Source organism: Schistocerca nitens, chromosome 2, assembly GCF_023898315.1.
Source record: "Schistocerca nitens isolate TAMUIC-IGC-003100 chromosome 2, iqSchNite1.1, whole genome shotgun sequence".
Lineage (NCBI taxonomy): Eukaryota > Metazoa > Arthropoda > Insecta > Orthoptera > Acrididae > Schistocerca > Schistocerca nitens.
In genome coordinates this window covers 1,187,642,707-1,187,666,331 of record NC_064615.1, presented here as the reverse complement: position 1 = coordinate 1,187,666,331, position 23,625 = coordinate 1,187,642,707, and the positions used below count along the sequence as shown (strand labels likewise).

Here is a 23,625-nt window from a genome sequence, read left to right as displayed (position 1 = left end):
CGTGTGCTTCGTATCTGCCTTGGCCACAATAATGCACTCACTATGCTGTTTGTAGTAGTTTACCCACACTCCTATTTTTTTTATTCATTATTAAACCGACTACTGTATTACCCCTATTTGATTTTGTATTTATAACCCTGTATTCACCTGACCAGAAGTCTTGTTCCTCCTGCCACCGAACTTCACTAATTCCCACTATATCTAACTTTAACTTATCCATTTCCCTTTTTAAATTTTCTAACCTACCTGCCCGTAAGGGATCTGACATTCCACGCTCCGATCCGTAGAACGCCAGTTTTCTTTCTCCTGATAATGACGTCCTCTTGAGTAGTCCCCTCACAGAGATCCGAATGGAGGACTATTTTACCTCCGGAATATTTTACCCAAGAGGACGCCATCATCATTTAACCATACAGTAAAGCTGCATGCCCTCGGGAAAAATTACGGCTGTAGTTTCCCCTTGCTTTCGGCCGTTCGCAGTACCAGCACAGCAAGGCCGTTTTGGTTAGTGTCACAAGGCCAGATCAGTTAATCATCCAGACTGTTGCCTCTGCAACTACTGAAAAGGCTTCTGCCCTTTTCAGGAACCATACGTTTGTCTGGCCTCTCAACAGATACCCCTCCGTTGTGGTTGCACTTACAGTACGGCTGTCTGTATCGTTGAGGCACGCAAGCACCAGTAGCAAGGTCCGTGGTTCATGGGGGGAGGGGGGGGGGGCAATTCAGTTGAGTACCTCTTTATTAGTTACACGCTCTACTCGTCCAATATTTAGCATTCTTATATAATGCCACATTTCAATAACTTCTGTTCTCATCTCGAGCTGCGCGTTACTCGCGTTTCACTTCCCTGCAAGGCTACACTCCATACAGATAACTTCAGAAAAGACTTCCATGACTTAAATTTATATTCAGTGTTAACAAATCCCTCTTTTTCAGAAATTATTTCCTTTTTATAAGCAGTCTACATTTCATATACTTTTTACTTCATTATCATTAGCTATTTTGCAGTCCAATTACCAAAGCTCATCTACTGATTTTAGTGTATCTTTTTATAATCTAATTTCCTCTGCAACACCTGATTTGTCTCAACTAAATTCTATTACCCTCATTTTGCTTTTTTTTCGCTGCTCATCCTAACCCGCTTTTCAGGACACCCTCTATTGTTGTTCAGCTGCTCTTCCAAGTCTGTGTCTGACAGAATAACAGTGTCATCAGCAAACCTGAAAGTTTTTATTTCTTCTTTCTGAACTTTAATTACTATGCCAAATTCTTGTTTTCCTTTATTGCTTGTTCAGTATATAGGTTGAATAACACTTGGGATAGGATGCAATCCTGTCTCACTCTCCTCTCAACTACCGCTTTTCTTAGGTGCCCTTTGAGTGTTAAAACTGTAACATGGTTTTTGTACAGACTGTGTGTAAATTTTTACTGCCAGTAATTTATCCATACGACCTCCAGAATTTCAGAGCGTATTCCACTTAATGTCGTCAAAAGCTTTCTCTAAGTTGAAAAATGATGTAAATATAGTTTTGCCTTGCTTCAGTCTGTCTTGTAAGGTAAGTCATAGGGTCTGTATTGCCTCAATTATTTCTACATTTCTTCGGAGCTCCAACTAATCTCCAAGAAAAACAGCTCGGGAATATTTACACCTGTCAGAAAGATACCCCAAGGTCAGCTTCTACCATTTTCTCTAGTCTTTTGTAAGTAAATTGGGTCAATATTTTGCACCTGTGACATATTAAATTGATAGTTTGGTAATATTTGCACCTGTCAGTGCCTGCTTTGGTTGGAACTGGTCCTGTTAACTTCTTGAAGTTTAAGGGGATTTCATCTGCCTCATATATCTTGCGCAGCAGAAAAAATAGCTTTGTTACGATTGGCTCTCTCGAGGATCACAGTAATTGAGAGAATGTCGTCTACTCTAGGGGCCTTGTTTTTATTAATATCTTTCAGCATTCTATCAAATTCTTTTTGGAGTATCATATCTCCCATCTCATTTTCATCTGCTTCCTCTTTCGTTTCTATAATACTGTCTTCAAGTTGATTTCCCTTGTAGAGAGAGTCCCTCTATTCCTTCCACTCTTCAGACTTCTGTTCTTTACTTAGTATTGGCTTGCTGCCTTAGCTCTTGATATTCACACAGCTGCTTTCCTTTTCTTTAAAGGTTTCTTTAATCCTCGTGTAGCAGTATTTATCTTTCCTCTAGTTCTATATTTCTTTACAGCCCTGCATTTGCCCTTGAGCCATTCCTGGTTAGCCACCTTGCCCCTTCTACCAATCTCATTTGTTAGATGACTGTATTCCCTTTAGCCTGTTGCATTTTTAAACTTCGTCATTTTTTCAATTAAATTCAATATCTCTTTTGTTATCCAAGAATTTCTGCTATGCCTTGTCTTCTTACCTACGTATTTCATACACAGTCTTCACTATTTCATCCTTCATAGTTGCCTACTCACCTTCTTCTCTGTTCTGTTTCCCCATTTCAGTCAAACATTGTCAAGTGCTCCTTTGAAACACTGTATAATGTCTGATTCTTTCAACCCATACAAATCCCATGAAGCAACTACTATTGGTCTAAATATGTCACTACTATGAAACAAAGTGTATTTCTTTTTTCATGGCTGAGACAATATATGTCACTTGAGTTTCTTGCCATTAATGCCAGAATGGTGCATTTGCAGGAAACAAATATGCTGCCATATGGTATTTGAGTTTTGATCAAATTAATGTGTTACAGTGTGTATGCACCCTGGGAAATCCAGGAAAAACTCATGATTTTTATCATCTTTAAATTTGTTAGAATTCCGGAAATTTTTCATTGTTTTAGTTTTCAGTTAAATTTTTGTAATATGGCTGGTAAGAACTTTAACAAAGAATTTACTTTTGCCCACCACTACAGAATAATACCACAGCAATAAAACATAAATGGAAGAATAACTTCAAAATATAACTGCAGTTGCAAAGAAAGTGCACCATTTATAACCACAAAACACGAGTGCACTCACAATCGTCTGCCAAGTCCAAAATGTGTCAAAGGTTTTAGGGTGAGGATGAACAACAAACTGCTTTCGATGAGCCTGATGTCACGACTGTTTATATTTCTAATAGACTGCGAGAAAATATTGTGAACGGTGATTTGGGAAGCATTGCATTTCAAAGTCAGTGAATTATGTTGCATGTGAGAATGGGTGATGAATTTCTTAAATCGTAGAACTTTTGACTCTCATTCAAAACTTAAACACTCTGAGGACCAGCAACTTAGTAAAATTTCAGGCCTTAGGAGACCAGTCATTTAAGCCATTATTTGCTATTTTACTGGCACTTTTGTGTTTGGTATGTCTTAAAGGGCAACATATGCTAAAAAGACCAAGCTTCAAGCTTAGTTTTTTTGTATTTATTGTAGTTCTTTCATAGATTACAAATTCATAATCGTGCTTGTCAGAAATATTCAGGTACTGCAATTTAAGCTGTGCTCCTGGGATCCTAACTGACCATATACTTGGAAGAAGAAAACAATTTTTTTTGGGACCAATGTTACATGTGAAAGCCTAGCTTTTCTTGTAGCTATAATGTATGTATATAAATTTAAAGCATTAACTTTACCTATTTGTGAGTTTGCACTAAACAGTTTGTTTCATACCCAGTTTGCCTGACTTTGTTATCATGTGGAATGAAATAGAGAAAGTACAGGATTGTGGGTATGAAAGAATTTTATTTGCAGGAACCGTTGCACCTTGCATGCTCCCATCTTAAACCAGGAACAAACTGTGTGATTAATGCAACAGGCTGAGAGTCATCATATTTTAGCCAACTAAAGCTTATCTCCAGAGATACAATGAAGTGGTCAGGCAATAACTTGTTTCCTTAAGCATGAACACCGATCAACTGAAAAATGTAAGTCAATACCGAGAATACTAATAAAAATCAAAGCATAAAGCAGATTGTTCATGTGCACATTGCCACGGAATAATGCTGTGTTTCGCTGGGCATTCGCAGATGTTCTTCTGGTGACTCACATACAGCTGTCCCTCCAGCCCCTTGCCCTTCCCCAGTAGAGCAGAGCTCTGGGAGTGTAAGGGTATTTATATTTCACCCAACGTCCACCTCTCGTACGTACTGAAGGCACTGCTTGAACTTCTTCAGCCTCCGGTTGCTGGCAGCGACGGTACTACTTCCTTTTGTGGCAGCGAGACAGTATCGTCCGTGTCCAGTAGTGTGGAAGGTGACACTTCGTATTCAGTGTGTACACCATCTTCGGTCGGTAACGGTGTAGATTTGACCCATTCCAACGATACCACTTGGGTCTTCCCACTTTGATCTATATGAATGGCATGTTCATCCCGGGAGAGAACTCTGTAGGGTCCAGAAAATGGGGGCTGCTGTGGTGACTGGAAAGTGTGTGTGTCTATAGCATCACATGTGTACATGAACATAAGTACTGCCCCATGTCTCGAGACAGCGGATGGGCAAAGTCTGGCCATATGCTTGAGCACCATTTGGAGTACATAAAGCAATTTGGTATGTCATGCACCAGTTTGATCAGTGAAGAATTCTGCAGGCAGTCTTAAGGGTTCACCACAAACCAGTTCTGCAGTGGATACTCCTAAATCTGCTTTCAATGCTGTACAAAAACCCAACAAAACCAATGACAAAGCTGACGACCAAGACTGTGCGTAGCAGATAAATGCGGCTTTTATTCTATGCCAATTTTATTCTGTGCCAATGTTTCACCATTCCATTGCTTTTTGGGTGGTAAGCTGTGGTATGATGATTGTGTAAATGGTAGAGGTTGGCCAATTCTGAGAATAGTGTCGATTAGAATTGACGTCCCCGGTCTGTGGTGATATGTAAAGGGCAACCGAAATGTGCGATACATGATGAAAGAAATACCCGTGCCACCATTTCCGTGGAAATGTGTCATAACTAAATCGCCTGTGCCCATCTGGTGAAGTGGTCCACTGCTGTGAGGGGGTGACGGTATCCTTCCAACGGCAGTAGTGGTCCTACAGTGTCCAGGCGCACATGTGTGAAACGTTGTATCGTAAGTGGGGAGCCTCCTACTGCTTTGTGCACATGTTGTCCAACCTCGGCCCTCTAACAACGTAAGCACGTTTTTGCCCTACTACGGCAGTCCTTTATATTGGGCCACACGAATTTGTCCGTCATCAGTTTGGCACTGGCGTTTATTCCTGGATAAGCCATCCCGTGGATGCTGTCAAATATTTGTGGTCGCAGTTTCTTAAGTACAATAGGTCTCGGTTTTCAGTGTGATACGTCTCACCAAACTAACAAACGTTCACCTGCAGGTTGTATTTGCTGCAGATGTAACCCGGATGTACTGTCGCAATGGAATTTTGCGACTTGGTGTGTCTCTTGCACAACAGCAAACTCCTTGTAGTCAATAGCCTGAGAGATTGATTCCAACTGAGGCAGGAAATCCACCACGACATTCTCAGCTCGTTTTATATGCTACAGGTCTGTCGTGAATTGGGCGATGAATTCAAGTTGTCTAAATTTTCGTGGTGAGCAGCCATCCTTGATCATTCTGAAGGCAAAAGTAATTGGCTTGTGATCTATGATAAACTGTGAATGGCCTGGCTTCCATTTGTGGCCAGAAATCTCTAACAGCTTCATAAATTACCAGCAACTCCCTCTTGGAAGTGCTCCATTGTTATGACATAAGCTTACGAGACGAGAAGCCAATCGCCTTCGACACGACGGTGTAGAGCTGCGCCAATGGCTTACTGTCTAATGCCCACAACAATTGCGAGCTGCGCCTGAGGAACTGGGTGTGCCTACATGATTGCCTGACGTAGATGTGCCTTGGTCTTATCAAATGTCATCAACATCTCTGGTGTCCACTGCAAACGCTGTTTGCCCACTGTGTCCTTGCCAGCTATTGCTGATGTCAAAGGTGCCTGGATGGCCACTGCATTAGGCAGATGATGTCTGTAGAATTTAACTGCTCCAAGGAACCTGTGTAGGTGGTGATAATCGCCAGGGCGAGCCATCTCTTCGATAGTCAGTGAGTATCCTAAGGATGGCACCTCACGCCGTTGAAGTAAACACTTTGATTCATTGACTGAAATGGCATATGCATCAATGTGAAATAATTTGGGTGAAGGTCACCGTTAAAGCAGGCTCAGACATGGTAATTGGATGTCTCTATAGGCCCCCTGGCTCAGCAGCTGTTCTGGCTGAGCACCTGAAGGATAATTTGGAAAACGTTTCGAGTAGATTTCCCCAACATGTTATAGTTCTGGGAGGAGATTTTAATTTGCCGGATATAGACTGGGAGACTCAAACGTTCATAACGGGAGGCAGAAACAAGGAATCCAGTGAAATTTTTTCAAGTGCTTTATCTGATAACTACCTTGAGTAGTTAAACAGAGAACCGACTCGTGGCAATAACATATTAGACCTTCTGGTGACAAACAGATCCGAACTATTTGAAACAGTTAATGCAGAACAGGGAATCAGCAATCATAAAGCGGTTACTGCACTGATGATTTCAGCCGTAAATAGAAATATTAAAAAAGGTAGGAAGATTTTTCTGTTTAGCAAAAGTGACAAAAAGCAGATTTCAGAGTACCTGAAGGCTCAACGCAAGAGTTTTGTCTCAAGTACAGATAGTGTTGAGGATCAGTGGACAAAGTTCAAAACCATTGTACAATATGCGTTAGATGAGTATGTGCCAAGCAAGATCGTAAGAGATGGAAAAGAGCCACCGTGGTACAACAACCGAGTTAGAAAACTGCTGCGGAAGCAAAGGGAACTTCACAGCAAACAAACATAGCCAAAACCTTGCAGACAAACAAAAATTAAGTGAAGCGAAATGTAGTGTGAGGAGGGCTATGCGAGAGGCGTTCAATGAATTCGAAAGTAAAGATCTGTGTACTGACTTGGCAGAAAATCCTAAGAAATTTTGGTCTTATGTCAAAGCGGTAGGTGGATCAAAACAAAATGTCCAGACACTCTGTGACCAAAATGGTACTGAAACAGAGGATGACAGACTAAAGGCCGAAATACTAAATGTCTTTTTTCAAAGCTGTTTCACAGAGGAAGACTGCACTGTAGTTCCTGCTCTAGATTGTCGCACAGATGACAAAATGGTAGATATCGAAATAGACGACAGAGGGATAGAGAAACAATTAAAATTGGTCAAAAGATGAAAGGCTGCTGGACCTGATGGGAAACCAGTTTGATTTTACACAGAGTACATGAAGGAACTTGCCCCCCTTCTTGCAGCGGTGTGCTGTAGGTCTCTACAAGAGCGTACCGTTCCAAAGGATTGGAAAAGGGCACCGGTCATCCCCGTTTTCAAGAAGGGACATTGAACAGATGTGCAGAACTATAGATCTATATCTGTAACGTCGATCGGTTGTAGAATTTTAGAACATGTATTATGTTTGAGTATAATGACTTTTCTGGAGACTAGAAATCTACTCTGTAGGAATCAACATGGGTTTTGAAAAAGATGATCGTGTGAAACCCAGCTCGCGCTGTTCGTCCACGAGACTCAGAGGGCCATAGATACGGGTTGCCAGGTAGATGCTGTGTTTCTTGACTTCCGCAAGGCATTCGATACAGTTCCCACAGTCGTTTAATGAACAAAGTAAGAGCATATGGACTATAAGACGAATTGTGTGATTGGATTGAGGAGTTCCTAGATAACAGAACGCAGCGTGTCATTCTCAATGGAGAGAAGTCTTCCAAAGTAAGAGTGATTTCAGGTGTGCCGCAGTTGAGTGTCGTAGAACCATTGCTATTCACAATATATATAAAAGACCTTGTGGATAATATCGGAAGTTCAGTGAGGCTTTTTGTGGATGATGCTGTGGTATATCGAGAGGTTGTAACAATGGAAAATTGTACTGAAATGCAGGATGATCTGCAGCGAATTGACGCATGGTGTAGGGAATGGCAATTAAATCTCAATGTAGACAAGTGTAATGTGCTGCGAATACATAGAAAGAAAGATCCCTTATCATTTAGCTACAATATAGCAGGTCAGCAACTGGAAGCAGTTAATTCCATAAATTATCTGGGAATACGCATTAGGAGTGACTTAAAATGGAATGATCATATAAAGTTGATCGTCGGTAAAGCAGATGCCAGACTGAGATTCATTGGAGGAATCCTAAGGAAATGCAATCTGAAAACAAAGGAAGTAGGATACAGTACGCTTGTTCGCCCACTGCTTGAATACTGCTCACCGGTGTGGGATCCATACCAGATAGGGTTGATAGAAGAGATAGAGGAGATCCAATAGAGAGCAGCGCGCTTCGTTACAGAATCATTTAGTAATCGCAAAAGCGTTACGGAAATGATAGATAAACTCCAGTGGAAGAGTCTCCAAGAGAGATGCTCCGTAGCTCGGTATTGGCTTTTGTTGAAGTTTCGAGAACATACCTTCACCGAGGAGTCAGGCAGTGTATTGCTCCCTCCTACGTATATCTTGCAAAGAGACCATGAGGATAAAATCAGAGAGATTAGAGCCCACACAGAGTCATACCGACAACCATTCTTTACACGAACAATACGAGACTGGAATAGAAGGGAGAACCGATAGAGGTACTCAAGGTACCCTCCGCCACACACTGTCAGGTGGCTTGCGGAGTATGGATCTAGAGATGTAGAATGTTTTGGTCTTTAGATACAGGTCGTGCAATTTCTTGGACACCGTAAAGACCAGGACATCATCAAGGTAAGCGAAGCATTACGGTAAACCTCTTAGTACTTCGTAGACAAACCATTACCAAGTTTGTGCAACATTTTTCAAACCAAACGGCATACAGAGGTATTTGAATAACTCAAATTGTGTTGGGACAGCTTTCTTCAATATATCAGAAGGTGCTACCAGTATACCGTGATATGCTTTCTGACAATCAGTGACAAGAAAATGGTCGCGCCTGCCAACGCATATGTAAAATCCCTAATATGTGGTATTGAATAGCTATCAGGGATAGTACTGGTATTGAATGCCCGGCAGTCTCCAGAACCTGTCTTTCTTCTCTACTAGATGAAGTGGTGATGACCAAGGGCTGTTGGACCTACAGAGTACTCCCGAGTGCAATTATTCTTCGAATTCAGCCTTCACTGCAACGAAATGATCAGGAGATTACTGGCATGGGCGCTGAGATACTGTTTGACTGGGTGTAGTCCTGATGTGATGGACAATGTTGCGCTTACCTGTCTGCGCACACGGCACGGATTCACACTTTGCAATGTGTGGTGTCACTCCCTGTCTGTCATCGTATGTAGGCAGAGAACCTTGTCCTAGGGTGGCTTTAATGCACCACTTACCCTGGCGGATACTCAACGAGCCAATATCTACTTCAACTGTATAATGAAACAAGAAATCCGCTCCCAATATTGCATCTGACACATCGGCAAACACGAAAGACCATGGTGAATTACCTTGAATACCAAGGTCTACGTCTGTCTGGCATTTTCCACAAGTCATTACTGAAGTCTGGTTTGCTGCTGTGATCTTTGATTGAGACGGAGGAATCTTCACATCACAACTTCTAACTGGCAATGCACTGACGTCTGAGCCTGAGTCGATTAGCCAAGTGCGGTTGGATTTAACATCTGTGACAAAAAGTCAGTGGGACAGCAAGGGTAAAGAAGAAAGCTTGCTAACTAGTAGGTGTCTGTCAACACTCTCACCTCGCAGTGGTAGGTGCTGGTGCTTGAACTCGCAACTGGCGGCTCCTATCAGCAGCCATTGTTGCCATTTGGGTGAATGCAGGGTGATGTGCATCACGTCGCCTTGTTTCTGAAATGATGGTGGTACTAGTGGATATGTTGCTTAGGCACATTGCCATCTTCCTTGATCTTCTTGTATGCGGTTACATTGCCTCCAAGTAATGTCGATATCTATCACCACAAGTCGTCAGTGTGATTTTGTAGCTCGTCCAGTTGTTGAGTAACATCCATTCGTTGGCATTGTTGAATCCATGCAGCTTCATGAATGTATGTACTGGTACATTTGAATGTCACAGATGACGTATGCCCTGCATCTAATGAAGCATAGACCTTGTCGGCTAGTGAGAGTAACGATGAAATATCTCCTGTGTCAGAAAGCACCACAGCCATTGTAACTGCCTCTGACAACTATACATATCATACGTGTTGCAGCATCATATCTGGCAACTCAGTGTTGTCGGCTAAGCTACACAGGTGCTGTCAAAATTCCAAAGGCAACTTGTCTCCTCTCTTTCCACCATGTAGTGCTTCTTGGATACATTGTTCCACTGGCTGACATAGCCGCTCAAGGAGTAACTGTTTAAAGTGCATATACTTATGCGTGGCGGGTGGGCTGAGTATTATATCTGTACTGATTGTTGCTGTTTTATTGTCAAGCGCATGAACAGCGATCATAAATTTGGTATCTTCGTTTACAGTGCTGTGATGCTGAAAAGTCAGATCGAGCATTACAAACCATAATTCAGGATTATCAGGAATGAACTGCGGTGGACGTATCTTCATCTTGCTAGTGCAATCCGATGAATTGCCATTCCTTGATGCAATAGAAAAGTTCAGCGCTGCATTTTCCTGGTTTTCAATGTCACATCGTAAATCTTCAATGTACTTCAACAAAGCATCGTGCCAATCCGTAGTACTCTGTGTGCCACACGGACGACACCAAATGGTGCTGCATTTGCTTGTGTAAAACGGAATTCGGCATATGGGGTCACCACTTATAGCCAACTACAGCTTATCTCTGTCTCCTAAAGAGATACAACGAAGTAGTCAGACAATAACTTTTTATTTCCATAACCTCGATCATCAGTCAACTGAAAAATCTAAGTCAGTACCAAGAATAGTAATAAAAATCAAAGAGTAAAGCAAATTGGCTGTGCAGTTGTCACCACAGAATATTGCTGTGTTTCACTGTGCATTCAAAGATGTTCCTCTGGCGACTCCCACAATATTATAAGCAAGACCCATTTGCATTTAGTCCATAGTAGGATTGCTGTGTTAGCAACAATGTGTACTTCAGCAGAACAACATTCACTATTGCACTTTTTTTTTACTTATAAACTTTTCTCTTTGTGGACTCTCTTCTTAATATTTTAAAAAAAATGTTCAATCACTTATTTTTATTACTATTATTGTGTGCAACAGTTAAAATAACAACACTGTTTTACATATATTGCATGTGTGCTGCTATTTACACTATACACTCCCAGAAGCAATAGTGAATATTCAGGGATATGACAGGAACAATCATTTGAAGCAAAAAACATCATATTGACATACGCCTTATTCCAAATGGTTTGCAGGATAGAACACATATAATGTAGATTGTTATTTATTTTCTGTATTGTTGAGTATATTGACAGGTTTACACATATAAAACAAATTGTAAAATGCATGTTGTAAAGTTTACTAAGTATCGGTTACAGAATATGTTATTTTAACACATTCGTCTCTAAGCATTATCATACACATCAAATAATATGTGGCGAAAGTTGCTGTGCGTGCTGATAGTGGGACTATGCTGCGCTGTTTAACAATGTGCTGCTATTCCTGCACACGTTCAGGAGAAAAATGGGAACTTAGAAGAATAACTGTTTCATGTAACATCCTGAAAACTCTGTGTGGTAAACCATAGTTTTCATTATTGTAGACTTGTAATATTTTAGCCAGCATGTGTACAAACATGGTTAACTGCTGCTTCTCTCTAATACATTCTCAGTCCGTTGCACTACTTTATGCACAACACACCGTGGACAACTGTGTGTTCAATGGGATTGTTTAGTGGTCGGAAGGTGAACAGAGCGAAGAGGTTGAAAGTAACAAGGTAGGTTGAGCTAGAAGAAAACATCAAAAAGGTTGGGTGATAGATTGCTTCCGTGTGCACCACTAGCCCGAAACCAAATGCACATTAAATGTGCTCTAACTGGAAAAAGGCCTAAATACGTATAAAGCAGTCTCTTTTCTATGTGAACATTCCTGTCATATCCCACCATTCCTCCTTCAGCACTCTGTATAACCATTCGACAGCGCAGACTATACGCAAATGTCAGAAAACTCAATCCGACGGAGTGCCTCATCAAATGCTTCATGCAGGCTCTTGATACCACCAGAGAGCATCTGTTGGGGCACTCATTTACAATGTGACTCACTGAATATCACGACAGTCACACATTGCTGTTGGTGTATGAGGTGCTACCCAAAATTTTTGGGACTGGTGCTGCCATCTGTTGAAAACCTTACCTTTGGACTAATGGTCACCATCACCCTTGAAGTAGTTTGAATCCTCTTTATTGTGTCAAACTGATGGCCTTTCAACTTGAATTTCAGTTTTGGGAATAGCGGAAAGTCACAAGGTGCCAGATCTGGCGAGTACAGTGGGTGGGGTAAAACTGCCATGTTGTTTTTTGCCAAAAAGGTCCTGGTGAGCAAGGACATGTGACAGGGCGCGTTGTTGTGATGCAGCAGCCAGTTCCACGACGCCAAAGTTCGGGCCGCCGTTGCCACACATTATCACGGAGCCGTCGCAAAACGTCACAGTAGTATGTGGAATTCACTGTTTGGTTGGGTGGGACGAATTCTTTGTGCACAATTCTCTTGGTATCAAAGAAATCGATGATCATGCTCTTCACTTTGCTCTTCACCTGTCTCGCTTTTTTAGGTCTCGAAGAGCCCGAGCTCTTCCACTGGGACGATTGTTACTTTGTCTCTGGGTCATTACCGTAAATCCAGCTCTCGTCGCTGGTGATAACCCGTGACAAGAAAGTTAGATCAGCAGATGCTTGCGGCGACACGATGCGTACCGAATTCATCACTCAACATTCGTTGACATGTCCCATAACCAATACCCGCTTCATCCTCAAGGTCTCAAATGGTTTGACGTCGATCCGCACGAACCAATTGTTGAAGTTTGGCAACAGTGTCTGGCGTTGTGCGGCTAACAGACCTTCGAGTGTGAGCATCATCTTTGACGTCGGTATGGCTGGCCCTGAACTGAGCATGCCACTCAAACACTTGCATACAGCTCATGCTCTGTCCCCCAAACACCTGTTGAAACATTGCAAGGGTCTCTGTAGCACTTTTCCCAAGATTCACACAGAATTTCATACACACGCGCTGTTCTGTTCACGGATCCATCATAAAATTGCCACACACCAAACACAGAGTATTATGGAAATCACTGTTGACACGCAACACGTCCTCCCACCTCAGTCCCACTCCGCATACTGACTTTTCAGATATGCAGCTCTCACCACCTAGCGGTGCAAAGATCTGCTACTCCTACTTTCCATATGGAAGCACCAGTCCCAAAAATTTTGGATTCCACCTCGTAAAATACCCATTTGTGCATGTTGTATTGCCACACACCTTCTCCTGTCCAGAATCTGTTGAGCTGTACCCATACACCCCAAGGATGTTGAAAGCCTGGGTCTTAACAGTTGGGTCGTCTGTAAGTTTGTGGTTACAAGTTTTCGTGGCTTGCCATGTATGTTTCCATCCAGTGCCCTAGCCAAATCCAGTGAAGAGCCCTTGGACTCTCTCATATGCAGATCTTCTGGACTTGAATTGTTTCGTAAGCAGGAAGAGTAAATCATCATGAAGAGGGTTTGATTCATTTTTAGGAACTTGCTGACAAAGGCAGTAGAAGAGCAGTCTTCATGAAAGTGAGCTGGACCAATGTTGGATAGTATTGGTAGCCAGCATGTAGGTATATTCTTATAAACTACATTTGGTGTTTTACCTTCAGGTACAAAGATGGAAAAAGTTTTATGGTTGTTGAACACACGATGTAGAGATGTCTGTGTAATTAACGCAGCTCAGTCAGTGACATTGGAATTTTTGTCCTTGTTCTTTACTAATAGACATACCATATGGTAAACTTACTGGACTTTTATAGCTGAAAGGTAAGTTAGTTGAAATGACTGGACTTCATGGTATGAATACTGTCTTGCGTATCTTCTTTTCCTGTTAATATTTATGCTTCTGTTATGCTTAGAAGCCTTTTTGTGAGGGCACTCTGGTAAAATTGAGTGAATTAAGAATTCTGTTGTGAAGTTCATGTTTTTACCTTGGATCATCATTGTATCAGTGGGAATTAAATACTTTTCAGTCCTCTAGTATCACACCTCTTTGAGCTGATTTGTGTGATAAACTCTGTTATTTTTTGTTGCTAAAATTGTTTGCTCACAAAGCCATTCGTTGTTTATGTAGTTTGTCTCTATAAATGAATATATTTTTCCAACTGAATTGTTCCTCCATCTTTACTATGTCACACAACTCGTTGGGTAGGACTCTTTTGCTGGAGTGTGGATCATTTGACATGTACTGTTTTCAAGTTGTATTCTAGAGCATTCGAGAATATCGGTAAAAGCTCAAAAACGACGTAGAACTATCTCAAATCTTTTCCCTTGAAAAATACATTGATGCGGGGGAAAAAGAAAACAAAAAGCAGAAGGCATGATAACAGTATGAATATTATAATGGAAATTTCTGGATTGGGTAGAAATAATCAAATGAGTAAAGGTAACTACAGACACCACATAGTGGAGGCCTTGAGCAGCTGATGGACACACATATTTTCATCACTAAACACTTCCGGGCTGAGATGCCGTGGTCCATACATAAAACCTCTCCTCTGATGTTTCGCCTTCGGCTGCGGAAGGGATCCTCCGAGGAAAATTGGCGAACTGTAATGAGAGCGCGAGTGAGCGCCGTATATATAAGCCATCCAGAGGGCGCCGCTGTAAATCACGTGACGTCAGCTGTGCTATGATCTCTGATATTACCAACTTCCTCAATTGAAATTAATCGATTGTCACGCTGTTGCTGCAATGTTGACATCCATATCTTATCCAGCTTAATGCCTACATCTTTTCTATTAAAATTATTGCAGTGTTTGGTAATCTCAATGGCCTCTCTGAACATTTGTACATAATAATGTGACATCTTTGCTATGACGGTCGTCTCACTAAACTTTATTTCATGATCACCTTCCTGAAACACATGTTCCGCTACAGCCACTTTATTAATATGTCCGAGACGGCAGTTCCTTTTATGTTCAGCCAGACAGGTGTTGACGCTTCTTTTTGTTGTGCCTATATAGACGTTTCCACAACTGCACGGAATTTTATAGACACCTGGTGTAGATAGAGGATGTCGTTTATCTTTTGCGGATCTTAAACATTATTTTTGTGATGGGTCTTAAAACAGTTTCCACATCATACCTGCTTAAAATTTTTCCCATGCAACCAGTGACCTTACTGATAAATGGTAAGAACACTTTCCCTTTGGGTTGGTGTCGATCCTCGTCTGTCCTGGTTGTCAATCTAGGGCGTAGTCCACGATCTCTCTCTCTGATGGAATACCCATTCTTCTTGAAGGTTGCTGTAAGGTGTTCAATCTCATCATCTCAGTGAGCTGGTTCACATATTTTGTGTGCCCTGTCTATTAATGTTTTAATCACCCCTCTTTTATGTCTTGGGTGGTGGTTAGAATCTTTCTGCAGATAACGATCAGTATGTGTGTCTTTGCTGAAAACCTTATGACCCACTGATCCGTCCTCTCGTTTGATTACAGTCACATCTAAGTAGTTCAGGTGACAATCATTGATCAAACGCCTCTACAGGGAGGATATGTCAGTATCGGTTTGACGGTTTGAGAGCATGTGCAAGAGGAAGTCACAACAACTGTTTGCTCACCTTCCTGTTACGCTGTAGGGACATGTCAACTGTTCTGAAATTTCTGCAAGTGAAGAGGATGTTCCACTCGGTACAAGCTCATTGAATTTACAACTGTATGGAATCAGAAATGTTACAAGAGAGGATTCACCAGATGCGGCGAGCACTGGTGAAAACCAACAGTAAGCTATTTCGACATCATATTCTCATTAGTAATACCGTGCAGTATGACAATAGGAATAAGACTGACAACCTTACATTTAGAATGATGGAAGTAAGTGCAGAAATATCAGTGATTAGACAAAATATAGCTTACAGAAGATCGCTTTGGGAGGCACGAGAGAGGATAATTCTCTGACAGTTATTAACCTGTCAGAAAAAGTCTTGACTGTAGATGAAGTTTCAGTACTTGCTAAGGGTGGAAATTTTGCAGTGACGCCCCGAATGGTTCCCACGGAAGATATTGTGGCTAATGTTGAGGCAGGTATCTGTCAGCTGTCACAGCAGTCTGCTGATGTTATAAGAATGGAAACAGCTAGAATTTTGTGCACTCGTAAGCCACCTGATAGTAATCTGTCACAGGCACAAAGGTAGGCACTGAGGGACATCAACGCAGATGAAAACGTCATCGTGCTTTCTGCAGATAAGAGCAACACCACTGTCGTAATGAAGAGTAAAGATTATCGTGAAAAAATCGTGGACATTTTGGATCCCAACAATTACAAACAACTTCAGAAGGATCCACCATCGAAGGTTTTAAAAATGACCAATCAATTGGTGAAAGCGTCTTCCCTCTCTTCGGTCAACAAGAAGCAACTCTTTAAATCAGAAGCTTACTCGCCCAGACTCTACGGGTTACCCGAGGTCCACAAACCGCTGGTACCTTAGACACCTATAGTCAGCACAATAGGGTCTCCCACCCGTGAATGAGCTGGACACCTTGCCTCACTGCTGAAACCTCACGTTGGTGGAACCAACAGTCGTGTTAAAAATTCTTATCACATCATCGATATTATTAAGGCAATTAGTGTGGGCCCTGGTGATATCGTGGTCAGTTTTGATGTGGTGTCATTGTACACCATGGAGCGATCACATGTATAGCCGACGTTGTTCCTGGTGATAGTTTGGCATTATTCAGACATTGCCTTACGACAACTTATTTTCAATATAATAATGTTTTTTTATGAACGGATTGACTATGGGAAGTCTTCTTAGTCCAGCTGTGGCTAACTTGTTCATGGAGAACTCTGAACAATGGGCACTGCAAACAGCTAGAAAAAGACCAGCCAGATGGTATTGTTATGTAGACGATACATTTGGACCCATGGGGAAGAGGAACTGGACGTCTTCCTGTTACATCTGATTAGTATTAATCCAAGAATTCATTTCACTATGGAAAAGGAAATCGATGGTCACCTGAACTTCTTAGAAGTGACTGTAATCAAACGAAAGGACAGACCATTGGGTCATAAGGTTTCCAGAAAAGACACACACACTGATCGTTATCTGCAGAAAGATTCTAACCACCACCCAAGACATAAAAGAGGGGTGATTAAAACATTAATAGACAGGGCACACAAAATATGTGAACCAGCTCACTTAGATGATGTGATTTAACACCTTACAGCGACCTTCGAGAAGAATGAGTGTTCCAACAGAGAGAGAGATCGTACGCTACATCCTAGACTGACAACCAGGACGGATGAGGATCGACACCAACCCGAGGGGAAAGTGTTCTTACCATTCATCAGTAAGGTCACTGATTGCATTGCAAAAATTTTAAGCAAGTATGATGTGTAAACTGTTTTCAGACCTACCACAAAAATAAAAGAATGCTTAAGATCCGCAAAAGATAAACGACATCATCTATCTACACCAGGTGTCTATAAAATTCCATGCAGTTGTGGAAAGGCCTTTATAGGCACAACAAAAGCATCAACACCCATCTGGGTGAACATAAAAGGAAGTGCCACCTTGGACATATTGATCAATCGGCTGTAGCAGAACATATGTTTTAGAAAGGTGATCATGAAATAAAGTTTAGTGAGATGACCGTCTGACTTTAACCTATCTATTTGCCTTTTTAAATTTTCTAACCTACCTGCCCGATTAAGGGATCTGGCATGCCACACTCCGATCCATAGAACGCCAGTTTTCTTTCTCCTGATAACAATGTCCTCTTGAGTAGTCCCTGCCCGGAGATCTGAATGGGGGACTATTTTACCTCCGGAATATTTTACCCGAGAGGACGCAATCATCATTTAACCATACAGTACAGCTGCATGCCCTCGGGAAAAATTTCGGCTGTAGTTTCCCCATTGCTTTCAGCCGTTCGCAGTACCAACACAGCAAGGTCGTTTTGGTTAGTGTTACAAGGCCAGATCAATCAGCCAGACTGTTGCCCCTGCAACTACTGAAAAGGCTGCTGCCCCTCTTCAGGAACCATACATTTGTCTGGCCTCTCAACAGATACCCCTCTGTTGTGGTTGCACCTACGGTACGGCTATGTGTATCGCTGAGGCACGCAAGCCTCCCCACCAATGGCAAGGTCTATTCTTCTAATAGGTTTATTTTGTAGTCCTTGTTAACTGCATGCAAAATTTTCATGTAAAGCAAGGATGGAGGAGGAAGAGTGTGAGTCTCAATTCTGAGGTGTTCCACAAAAGTGGACTTATATGAATTTTCACTGTCTTTGTTGAACAAGAGCTCATTGAAGAGGATCTTAAATATCCTCCCTGTCAATTTTATCTGAAAAGTTGGACACATGTGATTCATTTACTGTAAATTATCAACCTATGTTTGTAATTATCACATACCTTATTTACATTTTTGGACATGTAAGGCATGCTTCTGTGCTTCTGTGAAGACTGATAGTAAGTTAGTATTATGATACACTTCTGATACTTCACAGAAATGTATAGCCAATATCTAATGATTTATGTTGTTTGTTGTTGTTGTTGTCTTCAGTCCTGAGACTGGTTTGATGCAGCTCTCCATGCTACTCTATCCTGTGCAAGCTTCTTCATCTCCCAGTACCTACTGCAACCTACATCCTTCTGAATCTGCTTAGTGTATTCATCTCTTGGTCTCCCTCTACGATTTTTGCCCTCCACGCTGCCCTCCAATGCTAAATTTGTGATCCCTTGATGCCTCAGAACATGTCCTACCAACCAGTCCCTTCTTCTTGTCAAGTTGGGCCACAAACTCCTCTTCTCCCCAATCCTATTCAATACCTCCTCATTAGTTATGTGATCTACCCATCTAATCTTCAGCATTCTTCTGTAGCACCACATTTCAAAAGCTTCTATTCTCTTCTTGTCTAAACTATTTATCGTCCATGTTTCACTTCCATACATGGATGGCTACACTCCATACAAATACTTTCAGAAACGACTTCCTGACACTTTAATCTATACTCGATGTTAACAAATTTCTCTTCTTCAGAAACGCTTTCCTTGCCATTGCCAGTCTACATTTTATATCCTCTCTACTTCTACCATCATCAGTTATTTTGCTCCCCAAATAGCAAAACTCCTTTATTACTTTAAGTGTCTCATTTCCTAATCTAATTCCCTCAGCATCAACCGACTTAATTCGACTACATTCCATTATCCTCGTTTTGCTATTGTTGTTGTTCATCTTATATCCAACTTTCAAGACACTGTACATTCCGTTAAACTGCTCTACCAAGTCCTTTGCTGTCTCTGACAGAATTACAAAGTCATCAGCGAACCTCAAAGTTTTTATTTCTTCTCCATGGACTTTAATACCTACTCCGAATTTTTCTTTTGTTTCCTTTACTACTTGCTCAATATACAGATTGAATAACATCGGGGACAGGCTACAACCCTGTCTCACCCCCTTCCCAACCGCTGCTTCCCTTTCATGCCCCTCGACTCTTATAACTGCCATCTGGTGTCTGTACAAATTGTAAATAGCCTTTCGCTCCCTGTATTTTACCCCTGTCACCTTCAGAATTTGAAAGAGAGTATTCCAGTCAACATTGTCAAAAGCTTTCTCTAAGTCTACATATGCTAGAAATGTAGGTTTGCCTTTCCTTAATCTATTTTCTAAGATAAGTCGTAGGGTCAGTATTGCCTCACGTGTTCCAACATTTCTGCGGAATCCAAACTGATCTTCGCCGAGGTCGGCTTCTACCAGTTTTTCCATTCATCTATAAAGAATTCGCATTAGTATTTTGCAGCTGTGACTTATTAAACTGATAGTTCAGTAATTTTCACATCTGTCAACACCTGCTTTCTTTGGGATTGGAATTATTATATTCTTCTTGAAGTCTGAGGGTATTTCGCCTGTCTCATACAACTTGCTCACCAAATGGTAGGAGTTTTGTCAGGACTGGCTCTCCCAAGGCCGTCAGAAGTTCCAATGGAATGTTGTCTACTCCCGGGGCCTTGTTTCGACTCAGGTCTTTCAGTGCTCTGTCAAACTCTTCACGCAGTATCTTATCTCCCATTTCATCTTCATCTACATCCTCTTTCATTTCCATAATATTGTCCTCAAGTACAACGACCTTGTATAGACCCTCTATACATTCCTTCCACCTTTCTGCTTTCCCTTCTATGCTTAGAACTGGGTTTCCATCTGAGCTCTTGATATTCATACAAGTGGTTCTATTTTCTCCAAAGGTCTCTTTAATTTTCCTGTAGGCAGTATCTATCTTACCCCTCGTGAGATAAGCCTCTACATCCTTACATTTATCCTCTAGCCACCCCTGCTTAGCTATTTTGCACTTCCTGTTGATCTCATTTTTGAGACTTTTGTATTCCTTTTTGCCTGCTTCATTTACTGCATTTTTATATTTTCTACTTTCATCAATTAAGTTCAATATTTCTTCTGTTACCCAAGGATTTCTACTAGCCCTCATCTTTTTACCTACTTGATCCTCTGCTGCCTTCCCTACTTCATCCCTCAGAGTTACCCATTCTTCTTCTACTGTATTTCTTTCCCCCATCCCTGTCAATTGTTCCCTTATGCTCTCCCTGGAACTCTGTACAACGTCTGGTTCTTTCAGTTTATCCAGGTCCCATCTCCTTAAATTCCCACCTTTTTGCAGTTTCTTCAGTTTTAATCTACAGTTCATAAGCAATAGATTGTGGTCAGAGTCCACATCTGCCCCTGGAAATGTCTTACAATTTAAAACCTGGTTCCTAAATCTCTGTCTTACCATTATATAACCTATCTGATACCTTCTAGTATCTCCAGGATTCTTCCATGTATACAACCTTCTTTTATGATTCTTGAACCAAGTGTTAGCTATGATTAAGTTATGCTCTGTGTAAAATTCTACCAGACGGCTTCCTCTTTCATTTCTCTCCCCCAATCCGTATTCACCCACTATGTTTCCTTCTCTCCCTTTTCCTACTCTCGAATTCCAGTCACCCATGACTATTAAATCTTTGTCTCCCTTCAATAACTGAATAATTTCTCTTATCTCATCATACATTTCATCAATTTCTTCATCATCTGCATAGCTAGTTGGCATATAAACTTGTACTACTGTAGTAGGCATGAGCTTCATGTCTATCTTGGCCACAATAATGCATTCACTATGCTGTTGGTAGTAGCTTACCCACACTCCTATTTTTTTATTCATTATTAAACCTACTCCTGCATTACCCCTATTTGATTTTGTATTTATAACCCTGTATTCACCTGACCAGAAGTCTTGTTCCTCCTGCCACCGAACTTCACTAATTCCCACTATATCCAACTTCAACCTATCCATTTCCCTTTTTAAATTTTCTAACCTACCTGCCCGATTAAGGGATCTGACATTCCACACTCCGATCCGTAGAAGCCAGTTTTCTTTCTCCTGATAACGACATCCTCTTGAGTAGTCCCCGCCCGGAGATCCGAATGGTGGACTATTTTACCTCCGGAATATTTTACCCAAGAGGACGCCATCATCATTTAACCATACAGTAAAGCTGCATGCCCTTGGGAAAAATTACGGCTGTAGTTTCCCCTTGCTTTCAACCGTTCGCAGTACCATCACAGCAATGCCGTTTTGGTTAGTGTTACAAGGCCAGATCAGTCAATCATCCAGACTGTTGCCCCTGCAACTACTGAAAAGGCTGCTGCCCCTCTTCAGGAACCACATGTTTGTCTGGCCTCTCAACAGGTACCCCTCCGTTGTGGTTGCACCTATGGTACGGCCATCTGTATCGCTGAGGCACGCAAGCCTCCCCACCAATGGCAAGGTCCATGTTTCATGGGGGTAGGCTAATGATTTATAATAAATTTATAATGATTTTTGTTTGTTTCTGAAGATGACAGATTAAATTGTTGAAACCAATAAAGCAAAATAACATTAATTGAGGCATTCTCTGGGACCATGACTGACCTGCAATGTATTGAAATCAAGATACAGAGCATCAAACATTTGACGTAAGGTTTTCATTCCTTGCAAAACCCCTATGAGGACAAAATTTCAGTCAAATGGAAATGACATATTGATGTTTCAGAATAAATGACATGATATTTTAATGTGTATGACTTACTTACTGATTTAAACACATACATTTCCATACTTAATGTGTTTTCTCCATATCAGTGTGTAACATAAAAAAGAAAACAACATTTTCCATATTTGGCTATTAAACAGTCATTAAAGCTAAAAAGTAGCATCCTCAGACTGTAAAGTAAAGCAACAAAAACTATACTTTTATTCAACAAACACCCGCCTCATTAGCTGAGTGGTCAGCATGTCCAATTGCCATGCAGTAGGCCTGGGTTCGATTCCCAGCCGAGTCGGAGATTTTCTCCAATCACGGACAGAGAGTTGTGTTATCCCTATCATCGTCGACACATGAGTCGCCCAATGTGGTTGTCAATCAAAAAGACTTGCAGCGCGGCAGCCGAAGATCACCATGTGGCCACTCCCGGCCATCAATGCTGTATGAGTGTCATTGGAATTCGAAAAACATAACTAGTTTTCTAAGTAACAGGACATTGTAAAGGTGTTTCTGAAGGCATTATACATAGCCGTGAATATCTCCTTTAAAATCTAGTACTAAAATAATCAACCATAAAGTGAAAGCAATACATTTATTCAATTACAGACATAAACTGCATACAGTGCCTTCCACAACAATTATCTGCAACAGTTTTTGCACGGTTATTACCGATCATGTTTCTCTTTCACATCCTGAGCAGTCATTGTGTGTCACAGGTGCATAACTGACAATCGCCTCTAGCATTTCTGCTTTGTTGTCTTGAAGGAACTTGAGTAGTGTGAACGTATCCTTCAACATTGCATCCATAGTCTCAGGATGAGATGTCTTCACTATATGCATGTCGTCTTCCTTACTGGCAATGTACATTCTTGTTTCTTTATTTGGTGAGGACTAAATATGTCTGCTGAGACTAAATATATCTGGTGAGACTGAAAATATATTGCCACTGTAATACAAAGTAACATATTTTTGTGTTCCACCAATAGTGTCTTTTCTTTGGTTTTTGTGACATGGTATGGTGATAAAGCTGATGCCCAGTCCTCCACCACCTCAAAGGGTGATTGATTGTTTCTGCAGCTCTGAAGCGTCAAAGTACATTGGCACACATTCTCAATGTTTTCAATATCTCGTAGCATTTTTCCATATAGGCTGAAGTTACATATTTTTATTTTGAACCCCCACCCAAATCCGCTAGAAGTATAATGGTCTTAATATTGTTTGACTTGTGGAATTTCATACTTATGAAGTCATGCAATTAGTAACAAACAGAATTTGAACCTTTTTTTTTAATCAATCTTTGAGAAATCAATAAAATGTACTTGACTGGTCATTGTGACAATTAACATTAAATAAATACAACCACAGTAGCCTCTCATAAAATTGCACAGTAATGCTCATTTTAGGCACAGGCAGGTTTTGTGCGTAATCAAACTCGAGCAATAGGGTATATGTGGTGTCAACTTTGGTCAACCTCAAATACTTGTCTT

The 23,625-nt window shown here is 41.2% G+C and overlaps 1 protein-coding gene across 7 annotated transcripts in view; it reads left to right on the top strand.

Moving 5' to 3' along the window:
• LOC126237523 (diphthine methyltransferase) overlaps positions 1-23,625 on the top strand; it is a 161,482-nt gene that overhangs the window by 14,193 nt on the left and 123,664 nt on the right. Inside the window, exon 1 of one of the 7 annotated variants that reach the window (XM_049947697.1) lies at positions 3,741-3,894. The exons of the other annotated variants lie outside the window; for them this stretch is intronic. The gene's annotated coding sequence lies outside the window, so the exon portion shown is untranslated. Of the gene's footprint in view, positions 1-3,740; positions 3,895-23,625 lie in introns of those variants that run through there. 7 annotated transcript variants of the gene reach the window in all.